General features: G+C 50.7%; 1 protein-coding gene across 1 annotated transcript in view; it reads left to right on the top strand.

Annotated features, from left to right (window-relative positions):
* PTGER2 (prostaglandin E receptor 2) overlaps positions 1-21,659 on the top strand; it is a 34,276-nt gene that overhangs the window by 2,806 nt on the left and 9,811 nt on the right. The gene's annotated exons all lie outside the window — the stretch shown is intronic.

Here is a 21,659-nt window from a genome sequence, read left to right as displayed (position 1 = left end):
GCTTACAAACTCCTTTCCCTTCCCCTCCCCACAACAGACACCCCCTGTGAGGTAAAAGAAGGAGAAGAGATTGGATTTATACCCTGCCCTTCACTACCCAAAGGTGTCTCAGAGCGGCTTACAAACTCCTTTCCCTTCCCCTCCCCACAACAGACACCCCCTGTGAGGTAAAAGAAGGAGAAGAGATTGGATTTCTACCCTGCCCTTCACTACCCAAAGGTGTCTCAGAGCGGCTTACAAACTCCTTTCCCTTCCCCTCCCCACAACAGACACCCCCTGTGAGGTAAAAGAAGGAGAAGAGATTGGATTTCTACCCTGCCCTTCACTACCCAAAGGTGTCTCAGAGCGGCTTACAAACTCCTTTCCCTTCCCCTCCCCACAACAGACACCCCCTGTGAGGTAAAAGAAGGAGAAGAGATTGGATTTATCCCCCGCCCTTCACTACCCAAAGGAGTCTCAGAGCGGCTTACAAACTCCTCTCCCTTCCCCTCCCCACTACAGACACCCTGTGAGATAAAAGAAGAAGAGATTGGATTTATACCCGGTCCTTCACTACCCGAGGGAGTCTCAGAGCAGCTCACAGACTCCTTTCCCTTCCCCTCCCCACCACAGGCACCCTGTGAGCAATGTTCCCCCTAAGCTGTGGAGTTTTGTAAGCAAAAATTCTACTTTGGGAGCTCCTAGCATTAAAGTCATGAGCAAGCCATTTGGCTGCTGCATCCATTAGTTTGCTCTGGAGCAATGCTCCCTCTAAGCGGTGGAGTCTTGTGAGCAAACATTCTACTTTGGGAGCCACCGGCATGAAAGTTGTAAGCGAGCGATTGGGCTGCTGCATTCATTAGTTTGCTCTGGAGCCCCATCCTTCCTGAGCTGAGGCAAAAATGTGTGAGCCGGAGGCTGAAAAACTGTGAGCTAGCTCACACTCACTCAGCACTTCACCACGACACCAGACTGGCTGGGAGGACAGGGACCTCGGGGGGGTACAGTGTCATCCTCCAAAGCAGCCTTTTCCTGTAGTCTGGAGAGGAGCTGTAATTCGGGGGGGGGGGGGTGTCCCCAGCAATGCTCCCTCTAAGCCATGGAGTCTTGTGAGCAAAAATACAACCTTGCGAGCGACTGGCTTTAAAGTGGTGAGCAGTGTTCCCTCTAAGCTGAGGTAGCGTGAGCTAGCTCACAGTCTTTCAGCCTCCAGCTCGCAGCTTTTTGTCTTCGCTCAGGAAGGAGGGCTCCGGAGCAATCTAATTTAAGCAGTAGCCAGATTACTTACTCACAACTTTCATGCCAGGAGCTCACAAAGTAGAGTTTTTACTCACAAGACTCCACAGCTTCGAGGGAGCTTCGGTTGTGAGCGAGCGATTGGACTACGAGCCGTTGTAGATTTTTCCAGGTTGTAGCCTGCTGTTAGGACAGATTTGGCTGCGTCGTAAATCAGTTTGCTTTGGAGCCATCCTGCCTGAGCTGAGACAAACGTGTGAGCTGGAGGCTAAAGAACTGTGAGCTGGCTCACACTGACTCCGCTTAGAGGGAGCACTGGTCCCCAGGTCCCACCTGGAGGCTGGCCTCCCTAGCCTGGGGAGATCCCACTATTAGGACTGGACTTGAGACAACAGAGATCGGCTTTCCTGGAGAAAACGGATGCATTGGAGGGGGACTCTGGTTTGCCAGATACTGCCTGGGCACCGGCACAGGATAAGGTTGCCACCTCCAGGTTGGAAAACTCCTGGAGATTTGGGGACGGAGCCTGGGGTGGACAGGGACCTCAGTGGGGTACCAGAGAGGCCACCCTCCAAAGCACCCGTCTCCTTCAGGGCAACTGATCTCTGTAGTCTGGAGAGAAGCTATAATTCTGGGGTGTTCCCCAGGTCCCACCTGGAGGCTGGCATCCCTCGATACCCTGCTGTTAGAACAGATCTCCACTGCTGGACCTCCTGGTGGCCCCTGGTGTTTTTGGCCACTGTGTGACACAAGAGTGTTGGACTGGATGGGCCACTGGCCTGATCCGACATGGGCTTCTCTTCTGTTCTTCTGTTCTTGTCTTGAGATGAGAGAGATCAGTTCCCCTGGAGGAAATGGATGCTTTGGAGGGTTAAACATAAGAACATAAGAGAAGCCAGTGTTGGATCAGGCCAAAGGCCCATCCAATCCAACACTCTGTGTCACACAGTGGCCAAAAATACCAGGTGCCATCAGGAGTTCCACCAGTGGGGCCAGGACATTAGAAGCCCTCCCACTGTTGACCCCCCCCCCCAAGCACCAAGAAGACAGAGCATCACTTGCCCCAGAGCTCCTATCTATACCTTTTGGCTAATAGCCACTGATGGACCTCTGCTCCATATAAGAACATAAGAGAAGCCGATGTTGGATCAGGCCAGTGGCCCATTTAGTCCAATACTCTGTTGCACAGTGGCCAGAAATACCAGGTGCCATCAGGAGGTCCAGCAGTGGGGCCAAGACACTAGAAGCCCTCCCACTGTTGCCCCCCCCTCCAAGCACCGAGAATACAGAGCATCCCTTGCCCCAGACCGAGAGAGTTCCTATGTATACCTTGTGGCTAATAGCCACTGATGGACCTCTGCTCTATATGCTTATCTAATTCACTTTTGAAGCCGTCCATGCTTGTAGCCGCCACCACTTCCTGTGGCAGTGAATTCCATGGAGTGCCAGGAAGGGTTGACTCTGCGTAGTGTTGCCAGGTACCTCCCAGGCCACTGGCAGGGGATGGGGGATATAGGGTGGCCAGATCCAGGTTGGGAAACTCCTGGAGATTTGGAGGATGGAGCCTGGGGTGGACAGGGACCTCAGTGGGGTGCAATGCCCGAGAGTCCCCCCTCCAAAGCATCCATTTCCTCCAGGGGAACAGATTCTCTGGTTGCGGACAATTCAGATTCTCAATACGGGACATACATTAAAAATTGGTTTTGGAGTGTTGTATCCTGTCGTGTGGATTTTGCAATCTTGACATTGATGTTTGGGGTGCAAGTAATCGCCTTGTGACCGTGTGAGCATTTCAGTAAGTGATGCAGGGGGCAGGTTCTGTTTATTACAAGCACTCTGCGTATGCTTGGAGACCCCCTTGTTATTACACAACACTTCTTGGAACTAGCCTCGTTCGAGGCTTAACCCAGAAGAGAATACTTGGAACCAAAGATGGGCAGGCGAGATAGGAAGCCATGACCCAAAGCGCAATTTCATAAATTCTCTCAAATGGATCCTGTACCTCTTGAAGCCAGTTTATGTGAGCATCTGATTGCCGTTAGTGTGAGAAAGGCATTTTTAGTGCAGGTGTACTTTGTAGCAGACTCAGGGTTCGCGTTGATATTGCGTAGCGTCTGTAGAGTCCACTGTTCCCTCTAAGCTGAGTTAGTGTGAGCTAGCTCACAGTTTTTTAGCCTCTGGCTCACACATTTTTATCTTAGCTCAGGAAGGATGGCTCCAGAGCAAACTAATTTATGCAGTAGCCAAATTGCTTGCTCACAATGCCAGTAGCTCACAAAGTAGAGGTTTTGCTCACAAGACTCCACAGCTTAAAGGGAACATTGGTAGAGTCCCTTGTACAAAAACCAGTTTGGTGTAGTGGTTAAGTGCGTGGACTCTAATCTTCCTCACTCCTCCACTTGCACCTGCTGGATGACCTTGGGCAAGCCGTAGTTCTGATAAGAGCTGTCCTTGGAAAAGAGCCGTTTCTGTCAGAGCTCTCTCAGCCCCACCGACCTCACAGGGTATGTGTTGTGGGGAGGGGAAGGAGATTGTAAGCTGCTCTTAGACTCCCTTGGGTAGCGAAGGGCCGGGTATAAATCTAATCTCTTCTTCTCCTTTGCCTGCCCTCTCGTAGCTGGAACAGGAAAAAGATTAATTAAGATTTATTGTTTTTATTTATGTAATTCTTTTTTACCCCACCTCTCCTCCATTTTATCCTCATGACAACCCTGCGAGGTAGGTTAATCTAAGTGTGTGTGACTGCCCCAAGGTCACCCACGGAGTGTCCATGGCAGACTGGGAATTCTAGTGACAGGGATCCTGGAGGTTTCTTGTTGTCAGGGTCAACAGCATGCAAGTCCAAGCACACTCTTCAGGAAAAGTTATGCTTTATTGGAATACAGTTTTGTTGCCAAGTGGTACAGGAACGTTGTCAGGAATAACGACTAGTGCAAGGAACTCAATACATATACTCTGATGCCTCATCTAGCTGAGCACATGAAATCTAAGCGCACGTGCGGGAATTCTCCCGGCGGGACATTACATCATAAACGGGAGACTCTCCCCAACCCCTGAGAGCAGAAATATTCACACCGATAGTGGAATGCAAGCCCTCTCTCCTCTTCAACGCTACACAGATAGCGCTGTCTGGCTGAGCCAGTTCGCTCGGACCAAAGAGTGCCTCCCTTAAGTTACGGCAGCTAAGCAGAGCAAGCAGGCAAGCAAGGAAACAGGCATGCGCGCATGCGTGCATGCCCTAAGGTCAGGGACGGAAGAAAGCAAAGAAAGCATGGCAGCTAGTTGACACTTGTCCTCTTCTAGGCATGGAGCAGGGGTCACTCACTGGGGGTGTGGGGGGTGGAGGTGTTTGTGAATTTCCTGCATTGTGCAGGGGGTTGGACTAGATGACCCTGGAGGTTCCTTCCAACTCTGATTCTATGATTGTATATTTGAAACCCTGCAGGGAGGGAGAAGTTGCCTAGGAGGGGAATTTGGAGCGGAGAACATTGGACAGCGAGCGAGTTACGATTACTGTTCATGAATTGTGTGTGTGGTTGTTCATCTTTTATTATGAAGTGCCTTGAACGTTTTTGGAAAGGGGGGGGGATTATTAGTGCTTGGTCCTGCTCTCTCCCCACCACCACCACCACTGCCTCACTGGGCTTCTGTTCCCCAAAGTCGGGTCACATTTCCATAGCATTTTTAGTGTTCAAAGTACACCACAGAGGTTATCCGACAGCGCTTCGAGGGAGGCAAGCATGATTAATTCTGCATTGCACATGGGCAACGGAGATCAACTAGAGATGTGAAAGTGCTGGAAATTTTGAAGCGCTGGGAAAACACCATTTTTTTCGGGGGGGGGGACAGAAATTGGGAGGTGGGTTGAAATATATACAATAATTTACCAATAAAACGGGTGTGTTTGTGTTAAGTGCCGTCGAGTCGCTTCCCACATTTGGCAACTTTATGAATTTAACGTTCTCCAAAACATCCTCTCGTTAGCCGTGGCTTCCTTGATTGAGTTCCCCCATCTCCTCTTTTCCTGCTGCCTCCAATTTTTCCTAGCAATATTGTCTTTTCCAGTGATGTGACCAGAGTTTAGGCAGTTTAGCTTCTAGGGAGAGTTCAGCCCGTTTTACTACATAACAGTCGTGGAGCTGCGGTGGCTCAAGTGGTTAAGACGTTGAACTGCAGGCTGTGGAAGGTCGGTAGTTCACCAGTTCGAGACCTGAGTGTGCCGCATGATGGAGTGAGCTCCCGTCTCTGGCCCCAGCTCCTGCCAACCTAGCAGTTCGAAAGCGAGAAATTGCAAGTAGATAAATAGGTACCACTTCGGTGGGAAGGTAGCAGCGTTCCGTGGGCCTTGGTGTTTAGTCATGCTGGCCCCATGACCACGGAAACGTCTTCGGACTGCGCTGGCTCTTCGGCTTTGAAACGGAGATGGGCACTGCAACCCTAGAGTTGGATTCGACTGGCTTTCGAGTGAGGGAAACCTTTACCTTTATAGATAGGAACCCTTGCTACATATTCATAAGGACCTGTGGTGGTGGCTCAAGTGGTTAAGATGCTGAACTGCAGGCTGTGGAAGGTCGGTAGTTCAGCAGTTCGAGACCCGAGTGTGCTGCACGACGGAGTGAGTTCCCATCTCTAGTTCCAGCTCCTGCCAACCTAGCAGTTCGAAAGCAAGAAATTGCAAGTAGATAAATAGGTACCACTTCGGTAGGAAGGCAACAGCGTTCTATGCGCCTTGGTGTTTAGTCATGCCGGCCACATGACCATGGAAACGTCTTCGGACAGCGCTGGCTCTTCGGCTTTGAAACGGAGATGAGCACCGCGACCCTAGAGTCGGATTCGACTGGCTTTTGAGCAAGGGAGACCTTTACCTTTACATAACAGGCATCGTGTATGACTTGGCACAGAAAAACTGTATTGACTGGCATATTTACGGGATTTAAATGAACGCCTTAGTTTTCTACACGGAAAATTGCAAGTATACCCAGTGCTGAACTATGAGACAGCTGCAAACCTCTGCACCATGTGCTAACCAGTGTTCCCTCTAAGCTGAGTCAGTGTGAGCCAGCTCACAGTTTTTTAGCCTCCAGCTCACACATTTTTGCCTCGGCTCAGGAAGGATGGGGCTCCAGAGCGAACTAATTTATGCAGTAGCCAAATCGCTTACTTACAACTTTAATGCCAGCAGCTCACAAAGTGGAATTTTTGCTCACAAGACTCCACAGCTCAGAGGGAACGTTGGTGCTAACTTAGCACATTTGCAGTATTCCAAAAGAAAAGAGATACATTTCATATGAGTTGTTTTCAGTGACGACCCCAAATTTCTGAATTTTCCTGATGGTTTTTTTTTTAAAGTCCTCTGACTTTCGTGCAATGCATTTTGAGTGAGTAAAACTACGTCTTAAAAAGCATTTTACTTAGTATCCAAAAAGAATTGTAAAAGTTTTTTCTCCCCAGCGTTCCCCCAAATCCCCTGTGTTTCTCCGTTGGAAGAACTACCCAAAACAAAGTCCTGGAGGGGCCATTTTTTCCTGAATTCTCCTGTTGTTGTTTTTTCCTGGGCTTGTAGAGAGCAGAAGACGAAGAAAAGGTGGCTTTGCCGAGGGTGGTTCAGACTGGGATGAGGTCTGGACCGGCAACTTCGGCGATCACACCTCATTCCTTTCTCCAAAACACTATACTTGCAGTGCATGTGTGTCCCCTTCCTGGCCCATTCCATCCTCTCCAGGCCTCTCAGAGCCTAAAAATACAATAAAATACATAACCAGAAAGTCTCTTAAAACCACAAAGAAACAAAGCCAGCCCGAGAAACGGCGGTGGCGTCGAGACAGTTGTAAAATCAGCCTGGCAGCTGCTGCCACTCAAACCTTTTTTAAGAACAGACCAACTCAGCAGCCTGCACAGTGCCCTTTTTATTGTTATTTTCATGAGAACATAAGAGATGCCAATGTTGGATCAGGCCAAAGGCCCATCCAGTCCAACACTCTGTATCACACAGTGGCCAGAAATACCAGTGCCATCATATTGTGGAAGCCATAGCCCAGGGGTGTCGAACTCATTTGTTATGAGGGCCGGATCTGACATAAATGAGACTTTGTTGGGCCGGGCTACGTGAGTCATAAAAAGTAATGCCAGGTAGCGGAGATAGAAACTTTATAAAGGACACAAACACAAAGGTGTTTTTTTTACTTAGAATAAAAACATGCTTAAGAGAAGAAGAAGAAGGGCTGTCATGTAGAAGATGGAGCAGATCTCTCTTGCTCCGGATCGCAAGACTAGATCTAATGGGTGGAAATTACAAGGGAGTCGTTACCAGCTAAATATCGGGAGAAACGTCCTAACTGTAAGAGTGGTTGAGCAGTGGAACAGTCTGCCTCGGGAGGTGGTGGAGGCTCCTTCACTGGACGCTTTCAAGCGGAGGCTGGATGACCATCTTTTGGGTATGTCGTAGGGCTCTCTTTCGGCTGTGCTCCTGCTGGGTGCAGGGGGTTGGAGTAGATGACCTGCAAGGTCCCTTCCAACTCTCACATTCTATGATTCTATGAAGAGAAGAGATTGGATTTATACCCCGCCCTTCACTACCCAAAGGTGTCTCAGAGTGGCTTACAAACTCCTTCCCTTCCCCCACAACAGACACCCTGGGAGGTAGGTGGGGCTGAGAGAGCTCTTGACAGAAACTGCTCTTTTTCAAGGACAGCTCTTATCAGAACTACGGCTTGCCCAAGGTCATCCAGCAGGTGCAAGTGGAGGAGTGGGGAATCAAACCCAGTTCTCCCAGATTAGAGTCCGCGCACTTAACCACTACACCAAAAAACATTAGCTCTGTAAGCTGCAAACCTACTTTTGATTTATTGACATTCACCACAGAAATCTCATGCTCAGAGTTTTGAATCTAGGACCCCGGTTAAAACATGAAACGGCTGAGTGCTGCGGAAATGGTGCGCACGAACACACGTGCACACACAGCTCTTGATGTAATGCACAGTAGGAAAAAAACCCTCGCTCATTTTTACACCGTTTCTTGGCTATTTCATAGACCAATACATGGACCCAGACAAGGACTGGCCTTATCAATAACTGTTAATTAAATAACTAAATGGAACCTCCAGATCCAAAGGCAGTATATCAGATGCTGGGCAGCAAGCAATGGAGAGAGCATCTGACCAGCCAGGGCTGGGAACAGGTGGTTGGATCCAGCAGTGCTCTTTTTAGAAGAGAAGAAGAAGAGATTGGATTTATACCCCACTCGTCACGACCCGAAGGAGTCTCAGAGTGGCTTACGGTCTCCTTTCCCTTCCCCTCCCCACAACTGACATCCTGAGGCTGTGAGGTAGGTGGGGCTGAGAGAGCTCTCTCGAGAACTACTCTTTCCAGAACAGCTCTGAGAGAACTTGTGATTGACCCAAGGTCACCCAGCCGGATGCATGTGGCGGAGGAGTGGGGAATCAAACCCGGTTCTCCCAGATTAGAGTCTGCGCTCCTAACCACCACACCAAACTGCGTACTATAGCAGCTGAGAAAATGAGCTGTGATCCAAGAGGCGCTCAGTTCAAATTTAGCATCTGGCACAAGCTCCCACTAGATAGCCTCAGCTCGGGTTACCAGAGGTCCTCTTTTTAGAGGACATGTACTCTTTCCCCCCGCATCTGTCCTCTTTTGGGCTCTTTTTTAAAAAAACTGATGAAAATCTCCTCTTTTGGGGTTGGAAGGTTCGGAATAGCCCTAGTTTGTAGCAGTCATCACAACTTAAACAGGAGGGGTGTTTAGAAGGAGATTAGCCATAATTGTCACTGGCTTGTTTGAAGTGGTCAGTTGGGAAACATGTCCTCTTTTTCGTTTTTCAAAATACAGCGACCCTACCTCGGCTTCAGCCATATTCTCCCCTGCCCAAAGCGGCTTACATCATTCTCATCGAATTCTCAACTTGAATGATAAAAGGGTTGGAACACTTTCCCTATGAGGAAAGGTTAAAGCGCTTAGGGCTCTTTAGCTTGGAGAAACGACGGCTGAGGGGTGACATGATCGAGGTTTATAAGATTATATGCATGGGATAGAGCAGGTAGGGAGAGAGGTCCTTTTCTGCCTTTCTCCCAATTGCTGAGCGGTCGGGTTAGAACGGATAAAAGGAAGTACTTCTTCACCCGAAGAGTGATTAACACATGGAATTCACTGCCACAGGAGGTGGTGGCTACAAGCATGGACGGCTTCAAAACGGAATTAGATAAGCATCTGGAGCAGAGGTCCATCAGTGGCTATTAGCCACAAGGGATAGATAGGGGCTCTGGGGCAAGTGATGCTCTGTTGGTGCTGGGGGGGGTCAACAGTGGGAGGGGCTTCTAATGTCCTGGCCCCACTGCTGGACCTCCTGATGGCACCTGGTATTTCTGGCCACTCTGTGACACAGAGTGTTGGACTGGATGGGCCTTTGGCCTGATCCAACATTGGCATCTCTTATGTTCCTCTATTGAATCCCTTGCAACATCCGCGTGAGAAAGCCATGACCCGGATACCCCAGGCTAGCTGGATCTTGCCAGGTCACAGAAGCTAAGCAGGTTCGGCCCTGGCTAGTATTTGGAAGGGCAACCTCCAAGGAATACTAGGGGTGTGACGCAGGAAGGCAGGAAATGGCAAACCACCTCTGCAGTGCCTCTTGCCTTAAGAACAAGTCTAGCTCACCACCTAGTGGTGCATAACGCTTAAAAAAAGAGCTAGAACTTCTGGCTGCCAGACAATCTTAGGCTCTCCTGGCTATACTACACCCACTGCTGCTTGGGCGGGATTCCATGGTACACGTCAACATACACGAAGCCGCCTTCTACTGAATCAGACCATCAGTCCATCAAGGTCAGTCTTGTCTACTCAGACAGGCAGCAGCTCTCCGGAGTCTCAGGCTGAGGTCTTTCCCATCGTCTTCTACCAGATTCTAGTGTAATGCTAAGATGGAAGAGAGAAGATTTGAACCTGGGTCTTCCATCTCCTGTTCCAATCATTACACTGCGTGGTCTGCTTATCTCAATATTGGGATGATGTTGAACGGCTGAAATGAATGCAACCGGGCCATGGAGTGCTTTGCAAACAAGAAAGGAGAATGCAGGGCTTTCTTTGTAGAAAAAGCCCAGCAGGAACTCATTAGCATAATAGGCCGCACCCAACAGCTGAAACTCATTAGCATATTAGGCCACACCCTGACACCACAGCTCATTAGCATACTAGGCCGCAGCCCCGTGTTGCCAGAAGTGTGCTCATCCAGCCACACCCACCTTTTGCTTCTTATTCGGTTTACCTTGTTTGTTGTCCAAACCCAGGGCCTTTTTCTGTAGCAGGGACTCCTTTGCATGTTAGGCCACACACCCCTAATGTAGCCAATCCTAATGAGTTCCTGCTGTTGGGTGTGGCCTATTATGCTAATGAGTTCCTGCTGGGCGTGGCCAACTCAGGAGCCAGCCGGAACTCCGTTCCTGTGCGTTCCTGCCCAAAAATAGCCCTGGGAGAATGTAAGTCTGGACGACTCTTTGTATCTGACGAAGCGAGCGTTGCCTCTCGGAAGCTTACGCCCCGACGATCTTGTTGGCCTCTAGCGGTGGAAAGTGCCGGCAAGTCTCAGCTGACGTACGACAACCCCGTCAGATGTTCAGAGCGAGAGACAGACAGAGATGGTTTGCCACCGCCTGCCTCTGCATAGCGACCCTGGACTTCCTTGGCGGCCTACTAACCTGGGCCGACCCTGCTTTGCTTCTAAGATCTGATGAGATCGGGTTACCCTCGGCTATCCAGGTCAGGGCTTGTAGGTGCTACGGCTCTTCTAGCTCATTGAATCTAGCTCTTCTGTGAACTGAGGCAGATCATGAGAAGGGAGGGCAGGAAGGGTCGCCTCAGGGCTTAGTTCTCGTGGCCCTTTCTTTTCTTTTTTTTCTTTCCACAATTCTTTTATTAACATACATGTATAAGGGCAGAAGACAAAGGAAAAGACAGAGCATAAAACATAACACATTAAAACAGATCCTTCTTTCCATACGTAATGTTTCTTTAAACATATCGAATTAGAAACTTATTTACAGAGATTTAGCCTGGGACCAACAACATGTGCCGTGGCCCTTTCTTACACGCCCAGGGAGATGCCGATTGCCACGTCGGGGTCAGGAAGCCATTTTCCTCCAGGCCAGTTTGGCTGGAGATCCTGGAGGTTTTTTTGTCGTCTTCTGGGCATGGAGCAGGGGTCACTGGGGGTGTGTGGAGGGGGAGGTATTTGTGAATTTCCAGCCTTGTGCCGGGGGTTAGACTAGATGACCCTGGAGGTCCCTTCCGACTCTACGTTCCTGATGTTGCTCTTGTTCGCCTTCACAACCCAAGTTTCTGCCACTAAAAGGTCCCGGGCGCTCCCCATCCCAAAACGGCCGCTCGGCTACCCTTTCCCAGCCCCTCTGTCAACAGCTGTCCAGCTGCTCCTTCTCAGGCTCACTGTCTGTGACGAAGCCGGATGGGGAAAAGTAAATGAGGTGCAGGACGGCAGATGTCCAAATGCACGGAGACGTGGCCGTCAGCAGCAGACACCGACTGGGCGGGGGGGGGGTGCCAAGAGGCCCACGAACGTGCAAGCAAAGGAGCCCCCCCCCCCGAGGGACTTTCCCAATTATCGTGCTGTGGGGACCCCCTCCTACAGCTTGCTAGGGAATATTTTTGGCCTGTAGAGAAGCATCCATGTTCTGGACTATGGAAGCAAAGGAGCCCCCCCCCCCGAGGGACTTTCCCAATTATCGTGCTGTGGGGACCCCCTCCTACAGCTTGCTAGGGAATATTTTTGGCCTGTAGAGAAGGGACAACCAGTTCCTCTGGAGGGCCAACAACAAGGCAGAGAGGCCGAGGCCTTCATAAGAATATCAGAAGAGCCCTACTGGATCAGACCAGTGGTCCATCCAGTCCAGCATCCTGTCTCACACAGTGGCCAGCCAGTTCCTCTGGAGGACCCACAACAGGGCAGAGAGGCCAAGGCCTTCATAAGAACATCAGAAGAGCCCAACTGGATCTGACCAGCGGTCCATCTAGTCCAGCATCCTGTCTCACACAGTGGCCAGCCAGTTCCTCTGAAGGGCCAACAACAGGGCAGAGAGGCCGAGGCCTTCACAAGAGCATCAGAAGAGCCCTGCTGGATCAGACCAGTGAGGGTCCATCTAGTCCAGCATCCTGTCTCACACAGTGGCCAGCCAGTTCCTCTGGAGGGCCAACAGCAGGGCACAGAGGCCGAGGCCTTCACAAGAGCATCAGAAGAGCCCTGCTGGATCAGACCAGGGGTCCATCTAGTCCAGCACCCTATCTCACACAGTGGCTAACCAGTTCCTCTGGAGGGCCAACAACAGGGTATAGAGGCCGAGGCGTTCCCCTGAGAAGAACATCAGAAGAGCCCTGCTGGATCAGACCAGGGGTCCACCTAGCCCAGCGTCCTGTCTCACACAGGGGACAACCAGTTCCTCTGGAGGGCCAACAACAAGGCAGAGAGGCCGAGGCCTTCATAGTCCGGCATCCCGTCTCACACAGTAGCCAACCAGTCCCTCTGGAGGGCCAACAAACAGGGCACAGAGGCAGAGGCCTTCCCCTGAGGTTGCTTCCTAGCTCTGGGATTCAGAAGCTGACTGGCTTTGAACATGGAGGTTCCCCTCAGTCATCATGGCTAGCAGCCACTGACAGACGTCTCCTCCGTGAATCTATCTAGTTCCCTTTTCAAGCTGTTTATTCCTGTGGCCACCAGGACATCCTCTGGCAGCGAATCCCGCATTTTAATCACTCTCTGTGTAAAGTAGCATTTCCTGTTGTCCCGAATAGAAGCTGGGGGGAGGGCTGCTTACCCTTTCCCCGCGATCATTTTTTTTCCCCTGCCACAGAATCACACACAGCTTGGGCTGGCTTTTTCCAGCAATGGAAGCAAACAGTTAAAGTCCCCCCTGTCCCCATGAAAATAGTTCCAGGCAGGGGTCATTTTGTAGAAAAAGGGGTGCAGGAGCTCATTAGCATATCTCATTAGCATAACTTATTTGCATACGCCACACCTCCTGACATCACCGGAAGTGTGTCAGAAGGCAACACCCACTGCTCAGACTCCACTGGACTGTTTTGGGTTGCTAGGTATTGGGGGGACGGGGATGTGCAGATCTGCCCTCACAGAGGAGGGAGAGCTTGTACCTGAATAAAACTTGGTCTTAAAGGTGCCACTGGACTGTTTTGGACCGGGGGAGCTCTGTGTCAGAACCCACAGCCAACAACGAAGTACACGCATTCAAGAACAGTAATATTTTTATTGCAGAGCTATAGATGCAGTAACATAAGCACTGTTAAGAATGGCGGCGGCCCCATGGGCATAATAGGATATAGGGTATTTGTATGCACCCCCCCCCGAGCACTAGCCAATTAGGCACCTTCCCACACACGGGATAAAGCTTGGAGACCGTTAGGTAGCTAAAGCTGAGAACCAACACTCTCCCACGGCACCTAGGAAAAACCCAGACAGTACAACTCCCTCCTGCACATCTGTATAGATAAGCATTTCGGCGCAAAGCAGAAAAAGCACAGAAAGGAATGCAGTAGCAATTAACCAGAAACAGACTGAGCACCCCAACCCCCATGGCAGCGTAGCTGACACTCTGCAACTTACCTGGCTGCTTCTTGCGCTGGCTGAGGGCTGCTGGGAGCGGGGGGGTTTGTTGCATGTGCCCGCCCCCTGGGCTCTTTACTGCCGGAGTTCCGCTCCTGTGCACTCCCGCAGGAAATGACCCCTGGACCTCCATCTGAAGAGGTGCTTCTGGGGGGGGGGGGAGTCACTGAAGGGTACGGTTGCCAACTCCAGGTTGGGAAACACCTGGAGATTTGGGAGGGGTGTAGCCTGAGGAGGGCGGGGTTTCGGGAGGGGAGTGACTTCAGTGGGGTATAATGCCAGAGAGTCCACCCTCCAAAGCAGCCATTTTCTCCAGGGGAAACGATCCCTGTCTCCCGGAGAGCAGTTGTAATCCCAGGAGCTCTCCAGCCACCACCTGGAGGTTGGCAACGTACCGAAGAGTCATAAAATGAAGAGGGGATTAAACTTCTCCCTGACCCCAGTTAATCTCCCCTCCAGTTTTCCGAGTAGTCTCGTGGGAGATTCTTATTCGCTTTAAAAATAATAGTAATATCCACCTCATGGGAACGCCGAACCCTGCCCTCTCCCACTGGGGATCGGTTGGCCCTGAGGGGAAGCCATTCCCACCGTTTATTTGATTTCTTTGTTTAAAAGACAGCCTGCCCTCTACCCACAGTTTCTGACACTGTCGAAATGGCCAACAAGCCTGTAAAAGCTGTGGTGTGACTAAAATAGCGGCAGCCGATTTAGCCGACGGCAATCCGAAAAGTCACGGAGCCGTAGCGATAGGAGAGAGCAAGAGTCCAGGGGCACCTTAAAGACTAACAAAATTTGTGGCAGGGGGGGAACGCGCTTTTGGAAGTCACTGCCCACTTATTCGTTAGATACCACCAGGGGTCATTTCGTAGAAAAAGAGGTGCGGGAGCTCATTAGCATAACTCATTTGCATATGCCACACCCCCTGATGTCACCGGGCGTGTATCAGAAGGCAACACCCACCGCTCAGGCTCCACTGGACTCTTTTGGATTGCTACCTATGGGGGGGGGGAGTGCAGATCTGTCCTCACAGAGGAGGGAGAGCTTGTACCTGAATAAAACGTGGTCTTAAAGGTGCCACTGGGCTGTTTTGGGCCAGGGAGCTGGGGTGGGGGCTCTGCAGCTTACCTGGCTGCTTCTTGCTCAGACTGAGGGATGTTGGGAGCAGGGGGTGGGGCTTGTTGCATGTGCCCGCCCCCTGGGCTTTTTACTGCCGGAGCTCCGCTCCCGTGCGCTCCTGCAGGAAATGAGCCCTGGATACCACCTAAGCTGAAGCGGATGAGCCAGGACAGAAGACAAGTAACTGGCAAAAAAATTAAACAGGTAGCCATATTGGTCTGTAGCAAAATATAAGAACAAAAGAAGAGCCCAGAGCCAGGAGAAAACATCAGGGGAAGGCCTCGGCCTCTCTGCCCTGTTGTTGGCCCTCCAGAGGAACTGGTTGGCCACTGTTACGTATGGAATAGAATGTATGTATGTATTGAGCTTGAGTCTGATGCAAGGTATTTTAAACCGACCTATCAGAACAAGGGAAGTTCTGGAGGGAAGCAAAGTGATTGGTCTTTATGTACAGTCTCTGATTGGATGTTATCTGACATGTGGGCGTGGCTTGCCAAGCCCGGACTGTTTAAAAAGGAGCCTGTTGCTCTGTTGTTTGTCTCGTTCTGGTTTCTGCGTACTTCGTTCAAATAAAGCTGTTATCACGGTTCACCTGCTGCCTCGAGTCTCGTATCTAACAGCCACTGTGTGAGGCAGGATGCTGGACTAGGTGGACCCTCACTGGTCTAATCCAGCAGGGCTCTTCTGAGGTTCTAATGAAGGCCTTGGACGATGATTTATTCATGATTTATTCAATTTTTTATCCCGCCCTCCCCACCACGGGCAGGCTCAGGGCGGCTTACAATAAGGGTTAAAAAGGTAAAGGTTCCCTTGCTCGAAAGCCAGTCAAGTCCAACTCTAGGGTTGCGGTGCTCATCTCCGTTTCAAAGCCGAAGAGCCAGCGCTGTCTGAAGACGTTTCCGTAGTCATGTGGCCGGCATGACTAAACACCGAGGCGCACAGAACGCTGTGACCTTCCCACCGAAGTGGTGCCTATTTATCTACTTGCAATTTCTTGCTTTCGAACGGCTAGGTTGGCAGGAGCTGGAACTAGAGACGGGAGCTCACTCTGTCATGTGGCACACTCGGGTCTTGAACTGCTGAACTACTGACCTTCCACATTAAAGCACAAACAGAACAAGCATAGCTCACAATAAAAGAGAATAAAATAAAAATAAAGTGCTGGTGACAATAACAACCCCGGTGTCAGGTTTCCCCACAGCATCAACGTAGGACACTCGTGTAGATAAGAGGTTACTTTATTTGAAGCTATAGGTACATGTACAAAGTCACTGTTAGGTATGAAAGCAATTCATAGAGCATGGCATGTTATAGTATATTCAAACAGCTGAGGCCCAATTGCAGGGTTTCCCGCTCGCCTTTGGGCCTGGGAGCCAAACGCCTCTAGAAAGCAAAACAATCTGTTTCTCACGGCGTAGCCGAGAGATCGCCTAAGCAACTATCAAGCGGCAACCACCTGTGGCCTTGAGAAATACACATGTTCCTGCAGTCAAGCGAATAAGCGCATCAGCAGATAAAGGAAAATGAAAGCGAGCATGCGCATATATAGAACACCAAACAGGAATATTTGCAGCTTGCTGACACCCGGTGGCCATGATAGATGTTCCCCCCAAAAATGGCCCCCTTCGGCATCCGGCATCTATACCCTGTTGTTGGCCCTCCAGAGGAACTGCTTGGCCACTGTGTGAGACAGAATGCTGGACTAGGGGGACCTTCACTGGTCTGATCCAGCAGGGCTCTTCTGATGTTCTTATGAAGGCCTCGGCCTCTGTGCCCTGTTGTTGGCCCTCCAGAGGGGATGGTTGGCCGCTGTGTGAGACGGGATGCTGGACTAGATGGACCTCTGGTCTGATCCAGCAGGGCTCTTCTGATGTTCTTTCAAAGGCCATGGCCTCTATACCCTGCTGTTGGCTCTCCAGAGGAACTGGTTGGCCACTGTGTGAGACAGGATGCTGGACTAGATGGACCACTGGTCTGATCCAGCAGGGCTCCTCTGGAATTTCTAGTTGGCCTTGGCGAGACCCCTGACGTTGGATGTATTTATTTGTCTGAAAATTCTTCCTCCGTTCCGACAGAGCAAGACCTCCCGCCCGACCCGAGGCAATCCCCCTGTGGCACGGCCGGCCGTTCCCATGGACTGAGAGCCAACGTAGTTGACCGGATCAGGGTGCGACCCATGGTCTGGGAAGCCTCCAGCAGCAGGGCTCTCTCCTCACTTCATGGGATAGCCTCATGCAAGCGGCTGCCTCCCAGCCCTTCTCTCTCCCGGCCCCACGGCAGTGTGGGGCTCAGAATGCCGGGCTTCCCGAGAGAGGTGTTGCCATCACTTTTAGAGCCAGTTTGGTGTAGTGGTTAGAAGGGTGGACTCTAATCTGGGAGAACCGGTTTGATTCCCCACTCCTCCGCATGCAGCCGCTGGTGTGACCTTGGGTCAGTCACAAGTTCTCTCAGAGCTGTTCTGGAAAGAGCAGTTCTCGAAAGAGCTCTCTCAGCCCCACCGACCTCACAGGGTGCCTGTTGTGGGGGGGGGAGGGAAAGGAGTTTGTAAGCTGCTCTGAGACTCCTTCGGGTAGTGAAGGGCGGGGTACAAACCCAATCTCTTCTTCTTTTTCTTCTTTTTCAATTTATTTGGTTTGCAGCAATATAACATATGAATCACAAATCCATTCAAATTACACAGCGCAATTACACAACACAGTGTCAAATGTATAAATGTATAAAATTAATAACTTGTAAATCGGACTTCTTTTAGTGTATGGCAGTTCAGTCCTAAGTGAAATCAAAGGCTATGACTCCGAATAGTAAGGGCTTCAGCTATTATTTATAGTATTCTCAAGTTATGTTAAAAGTAGATAAAATCATGATAGTGTGGATTTTTTTGGCTTTTTTCAGCTTCCCTTGCAGTATTTTGTGTGGATTTGGTTGCTGGCTCCAGTTTGGGAAATTCCTGGAGATTCCTGTTTTTTTGAGGATCATGAAACTGCGGGGGAACTCGTTCAAAGCTCCGAGCCATAAGAACTTAATTTACATCGGTATAGGTGCTGGTTGCAATCGGTGTACTCACCGGCGTTCAGACGGGGAACATCTGCCTCCTGTCCCTAACCGGTGTAAAGCCCTTTACACCGTTGCACTCTGCCACTAGGTCCCCAAGTGGTGGTATCCTGAGTGCAACGGTTGTAAACAGTGTACCTCGCCGTCTGATTGCTCTCCACCGTTGCACAGCTACTTCCATCGGAAGCCTCAGGCTTACGATTTTCACCCGCCATTTTTTTAAAGGACGGCGATATGCGCTTGGGCGAAGCTTCGCCCTGCCGTTTGTATTTAAAAAAAAGAAAAGGGCCTTACTGTAGCGTTTCGGAGGCATCCAGGACCTCCAGGAGGCTACTGTGCTCTTTAAACTTTAAAGGTAAGTCCTTACCTTTAAAGTTTAAATGTAATGGGGGGGGTTGAGCATGCGCAAAGATCGCCATTCTGTGAATGGCTGCCTTTGTGCATGCTCAAACTGTGTTAAAAAAAAAAATACGCCGACGCCCGCAGCGTGTGAGCGGGCATACACCGATGAGATCCGCAAAATGGAGGTAAGTGTGATCGCGTTTCTGCCGGCAGAAACTGCACCGGTTCCAACCGGTGCAGTTTATGCCGGCAGAAAGGCCCCGTCTGAACGCACCCTCTGTGTCACACAGTGGCCAGAAACACCAGGTGCCATCAGGAGGTCCACCAGTGGGGTCAAAACACGGCCGCGCGGCTTCGAGTGGGAAATTGACCAATAGAAGTGGAGCAAAGGGAGGGGCGACCGCGGCGCAGCTCTTGTGTGAGATCGGTCTGAGAGAAGACAGAAGAGCCCCTTTTGCTGTTGGAAAGACCCCCAAGACAAGGAACAGCATCATCTGCATAGGACCATGTCTGTGCCTTTGTGTCCCAGGGATAGTTATAGAATCCATCCCACCACCCTGCAGTCAATTCCACATTGTGAGGGACATGTTTTGTGAAGAAGAAGAGGAGGAGGAGGAGGAGGAGACTGGATTTATACCCCGCCCTTGACTCGGCGTCTCAGAGCGGCTGACAAACTCCTTTCCCTTCCCCTCCCCACAACAGACACCCTGTGAGGTGGAAGAAGAAGAAGAGATTAGATTTATACCCTGCCCTTCACTACCCAAAGGAGTCTCAGAGCAGCTTATAGACTCCTTCCCCTCCCCACACCAGACACCCTGTGAGGTAGAAGAAGAAGAAGAAGAAGAGATTGGATTTATACCCTGCCCTTCACTACCCAAAGGTGTCTCAGAGTGGCTTACAAACTCCTTTCCCTTCCCCTCCCCACAACAGACACCCTGTGAGGTGGGTGGGGCTGAGAGCTCTGACAAAAACGGCTCTATTTCAAGAACAGCTCTTGTCAGAACTATGGCTGGCCCAAGGTCATCCAGCAGGTGCAAGTGGAGGAGTGGGGGAATCAAACCTGGTTCTCCCAGATCAGAGTCCGCGCACTTAACCACGACACCAAAATGGCTCTTTCCCATCACCTCCTACCTGGTCCTTTTTAACTGGAGATGGCAGGGGTTGAACCTGGGACCTTCTACATGCCAAGCAGGTGCTCTACCAGTGAGCCACAGTTCCTCCTAACTGCAGATGGTAGGGATTGAACCGGGGACATTCTGCATGCCACATAGATGCTCTGCCGCTGAGCCATGGCTCCTCAGCTTATGAGAGGGCCATCCACACAGAGAGAGGGATACGGCAGCTCTGTTCTCTCTCAGAGCTCTTAGGCACCCTCTCACAGAGAGGCTGGTGGGCAGTAGATTCTGGATGGACAAAAGGAATTACTCCTTTACACAGAGGAGGAGGAGGAGAAGAGTTGGTTATTACACCCCACTTTTCTCCAGAGGAACTGGATGGCCACTGTGTGAGACAGGATGCTGGACTAGATGGACCACTGGTCTGATCAACCAGGGCTCTTCTGATGCTCTTATGAAGGCCTCAGCCTCTGTGTCCTGTTGTTGGATCTCCAGAGGAACTGGTTGGCCACTGTGTGGGACAGGATGCTGGACTAGATGGACCACTGGTCAGATCCACCAGGGCTCTCCTGATGTTCTTTCAAAGGCCTTGGCCTCTCTACCCTGTTGTTGACCCTCCAGAGGAACTGGTTGGCCACTGTGTGGGACAGGATGCTGGACTGGATGGACCCTCACTGGTCTAATCCAGCAGGGCTCTCCTGACGTTCTTACAAAGGCCTCGGCCTCTCTGCCCTTCCAAAGGAACTGGCTGGCCGCTGTGTGGGACAGGATGCCGGACTAGATGGACCACTGGTCTGATCCAGCAGGGCTCTTCTGATATTTTTACGAAGGCCTCAACTGCTATACTCTCTGCCCTGTTGTTGTCCATCCAAAGGAACTGGCTGGCCGCTGTGTGGGACAGGATGCCGGACTAGATGGACCACTGGTCTGATCCAGCAGGGCTCTTCTGATATTTTTACGAAGGCCTCAACTGCTATACTCTCTGCCCTGTTGTTGTCCATCCAAAGGAACTGATTGGCCACTGTGTGAGACAAGATGCTGGACTAGATGGACCACTAGTCAGATCCACCAGGGCTCTTCTGATGTTCTTATGAAGAAGGCCTTGGCCTCTCTGCCTTGTTGTTGGACCTCCAGAGGAACTGGATGGCCACTGTGTGAGGCAGGATGTTGGACTAGATGGACCACTGGTCTGATCCACCAGGGCTCTTCTGATGTTCTTATGAAGGCCTTGGCCTCTCTGCCCTGTTGTTGTCCATCCAAAGGAACTGGCTGGCCGCTGTGTGGGACAGGATGCCGGACTAGATGGACCACTGGTCTGATCCAGCAGGGCTCTTCTGATATTTTTACGAAGGCCTCAACTGCTATACTCTCTGCCCTGTTGTTGTCCATCCAAAGGAACTGATTGGCCACTGTGTGAGACAAGATGCTGGACTAGATGGACCACTAGTCAGATCCAGTGGAGCTCTTCTTAGGGTCTAAACTGTGTAGCAGTCATGTGATCTAGCACTTGGGTAGGAGATTAAGAGAAGTGTCCCAGAGAAATCGATTGTACTAAACAAAGCCAAAAAGTCTTTAGAAAAACGTTTAATATAACAAAGAGTGGAGAAAAAGGAAAAGGTGGTTGGATTCAAAAAGTGGCAAAACCAAAAATATACAGGGTAAAGTCACACACCAAGACAGCACTGTGATGCTCACGTGCTAGCGTTAGTCGGAGCATTGTGTGCCTGTTAAAATGGAGCAGAGGTTATCCAGAAAGGACCTGAAATGTGTGAAGGGTTGTCTGGCACGGTTACAGTTATCTGGAAGCCATCTGTGTGTGTGTGTCATGGGAGGAAGTAAATTATTATCCTCTAGGTAGCTTCCATACGCTGGCCTGGCTCCCGTCGGCCAGAAACTGGCCCCACGTGCGAATTTCTAAACTCGCATACGGCGTCTCCTTCTCTGCCTTCTTCTTCTTCCTCTTCCTCTTCTGGTCGGCTTCTGACTCAGCAAGCCGTTTTGCAGCATTCCTGAGGTTGCTATTGACTTAATAGGATGGCATTAAAAGGTGAATAGGGGTTGGGAAAAAAAAACCCACAGGAAATCGTTGCGGGCCTGGCTCACGCTGGGAGGTAAATTAGTATCTGCGGTTTCGCCTGCCTGCGTCAACCTCCCTTTCCTGCCTCCCGGCCTTTCCCCTCTTT

Source organism: Gekko japonicus, unplaced genomic scaffold, assembly GCF_001447785.1.
Source record: "Gekko japonicus isolate JY-2015 unplaced genomic scaffold, Gekko_japonicus_V1.1 scaffold666, whole genome shotgun sequence".
Lineage (NCBI taxonomy): Eukaryota > Metazoa > Chordata > Lepidosauria > Squamata > Gekkonidae > Gekko > Gekko japonicus.
Note: the sequence above shows the minus strand (reverse complement) of the source record. Positions and strands in the feature narration are given on the sequence as shown.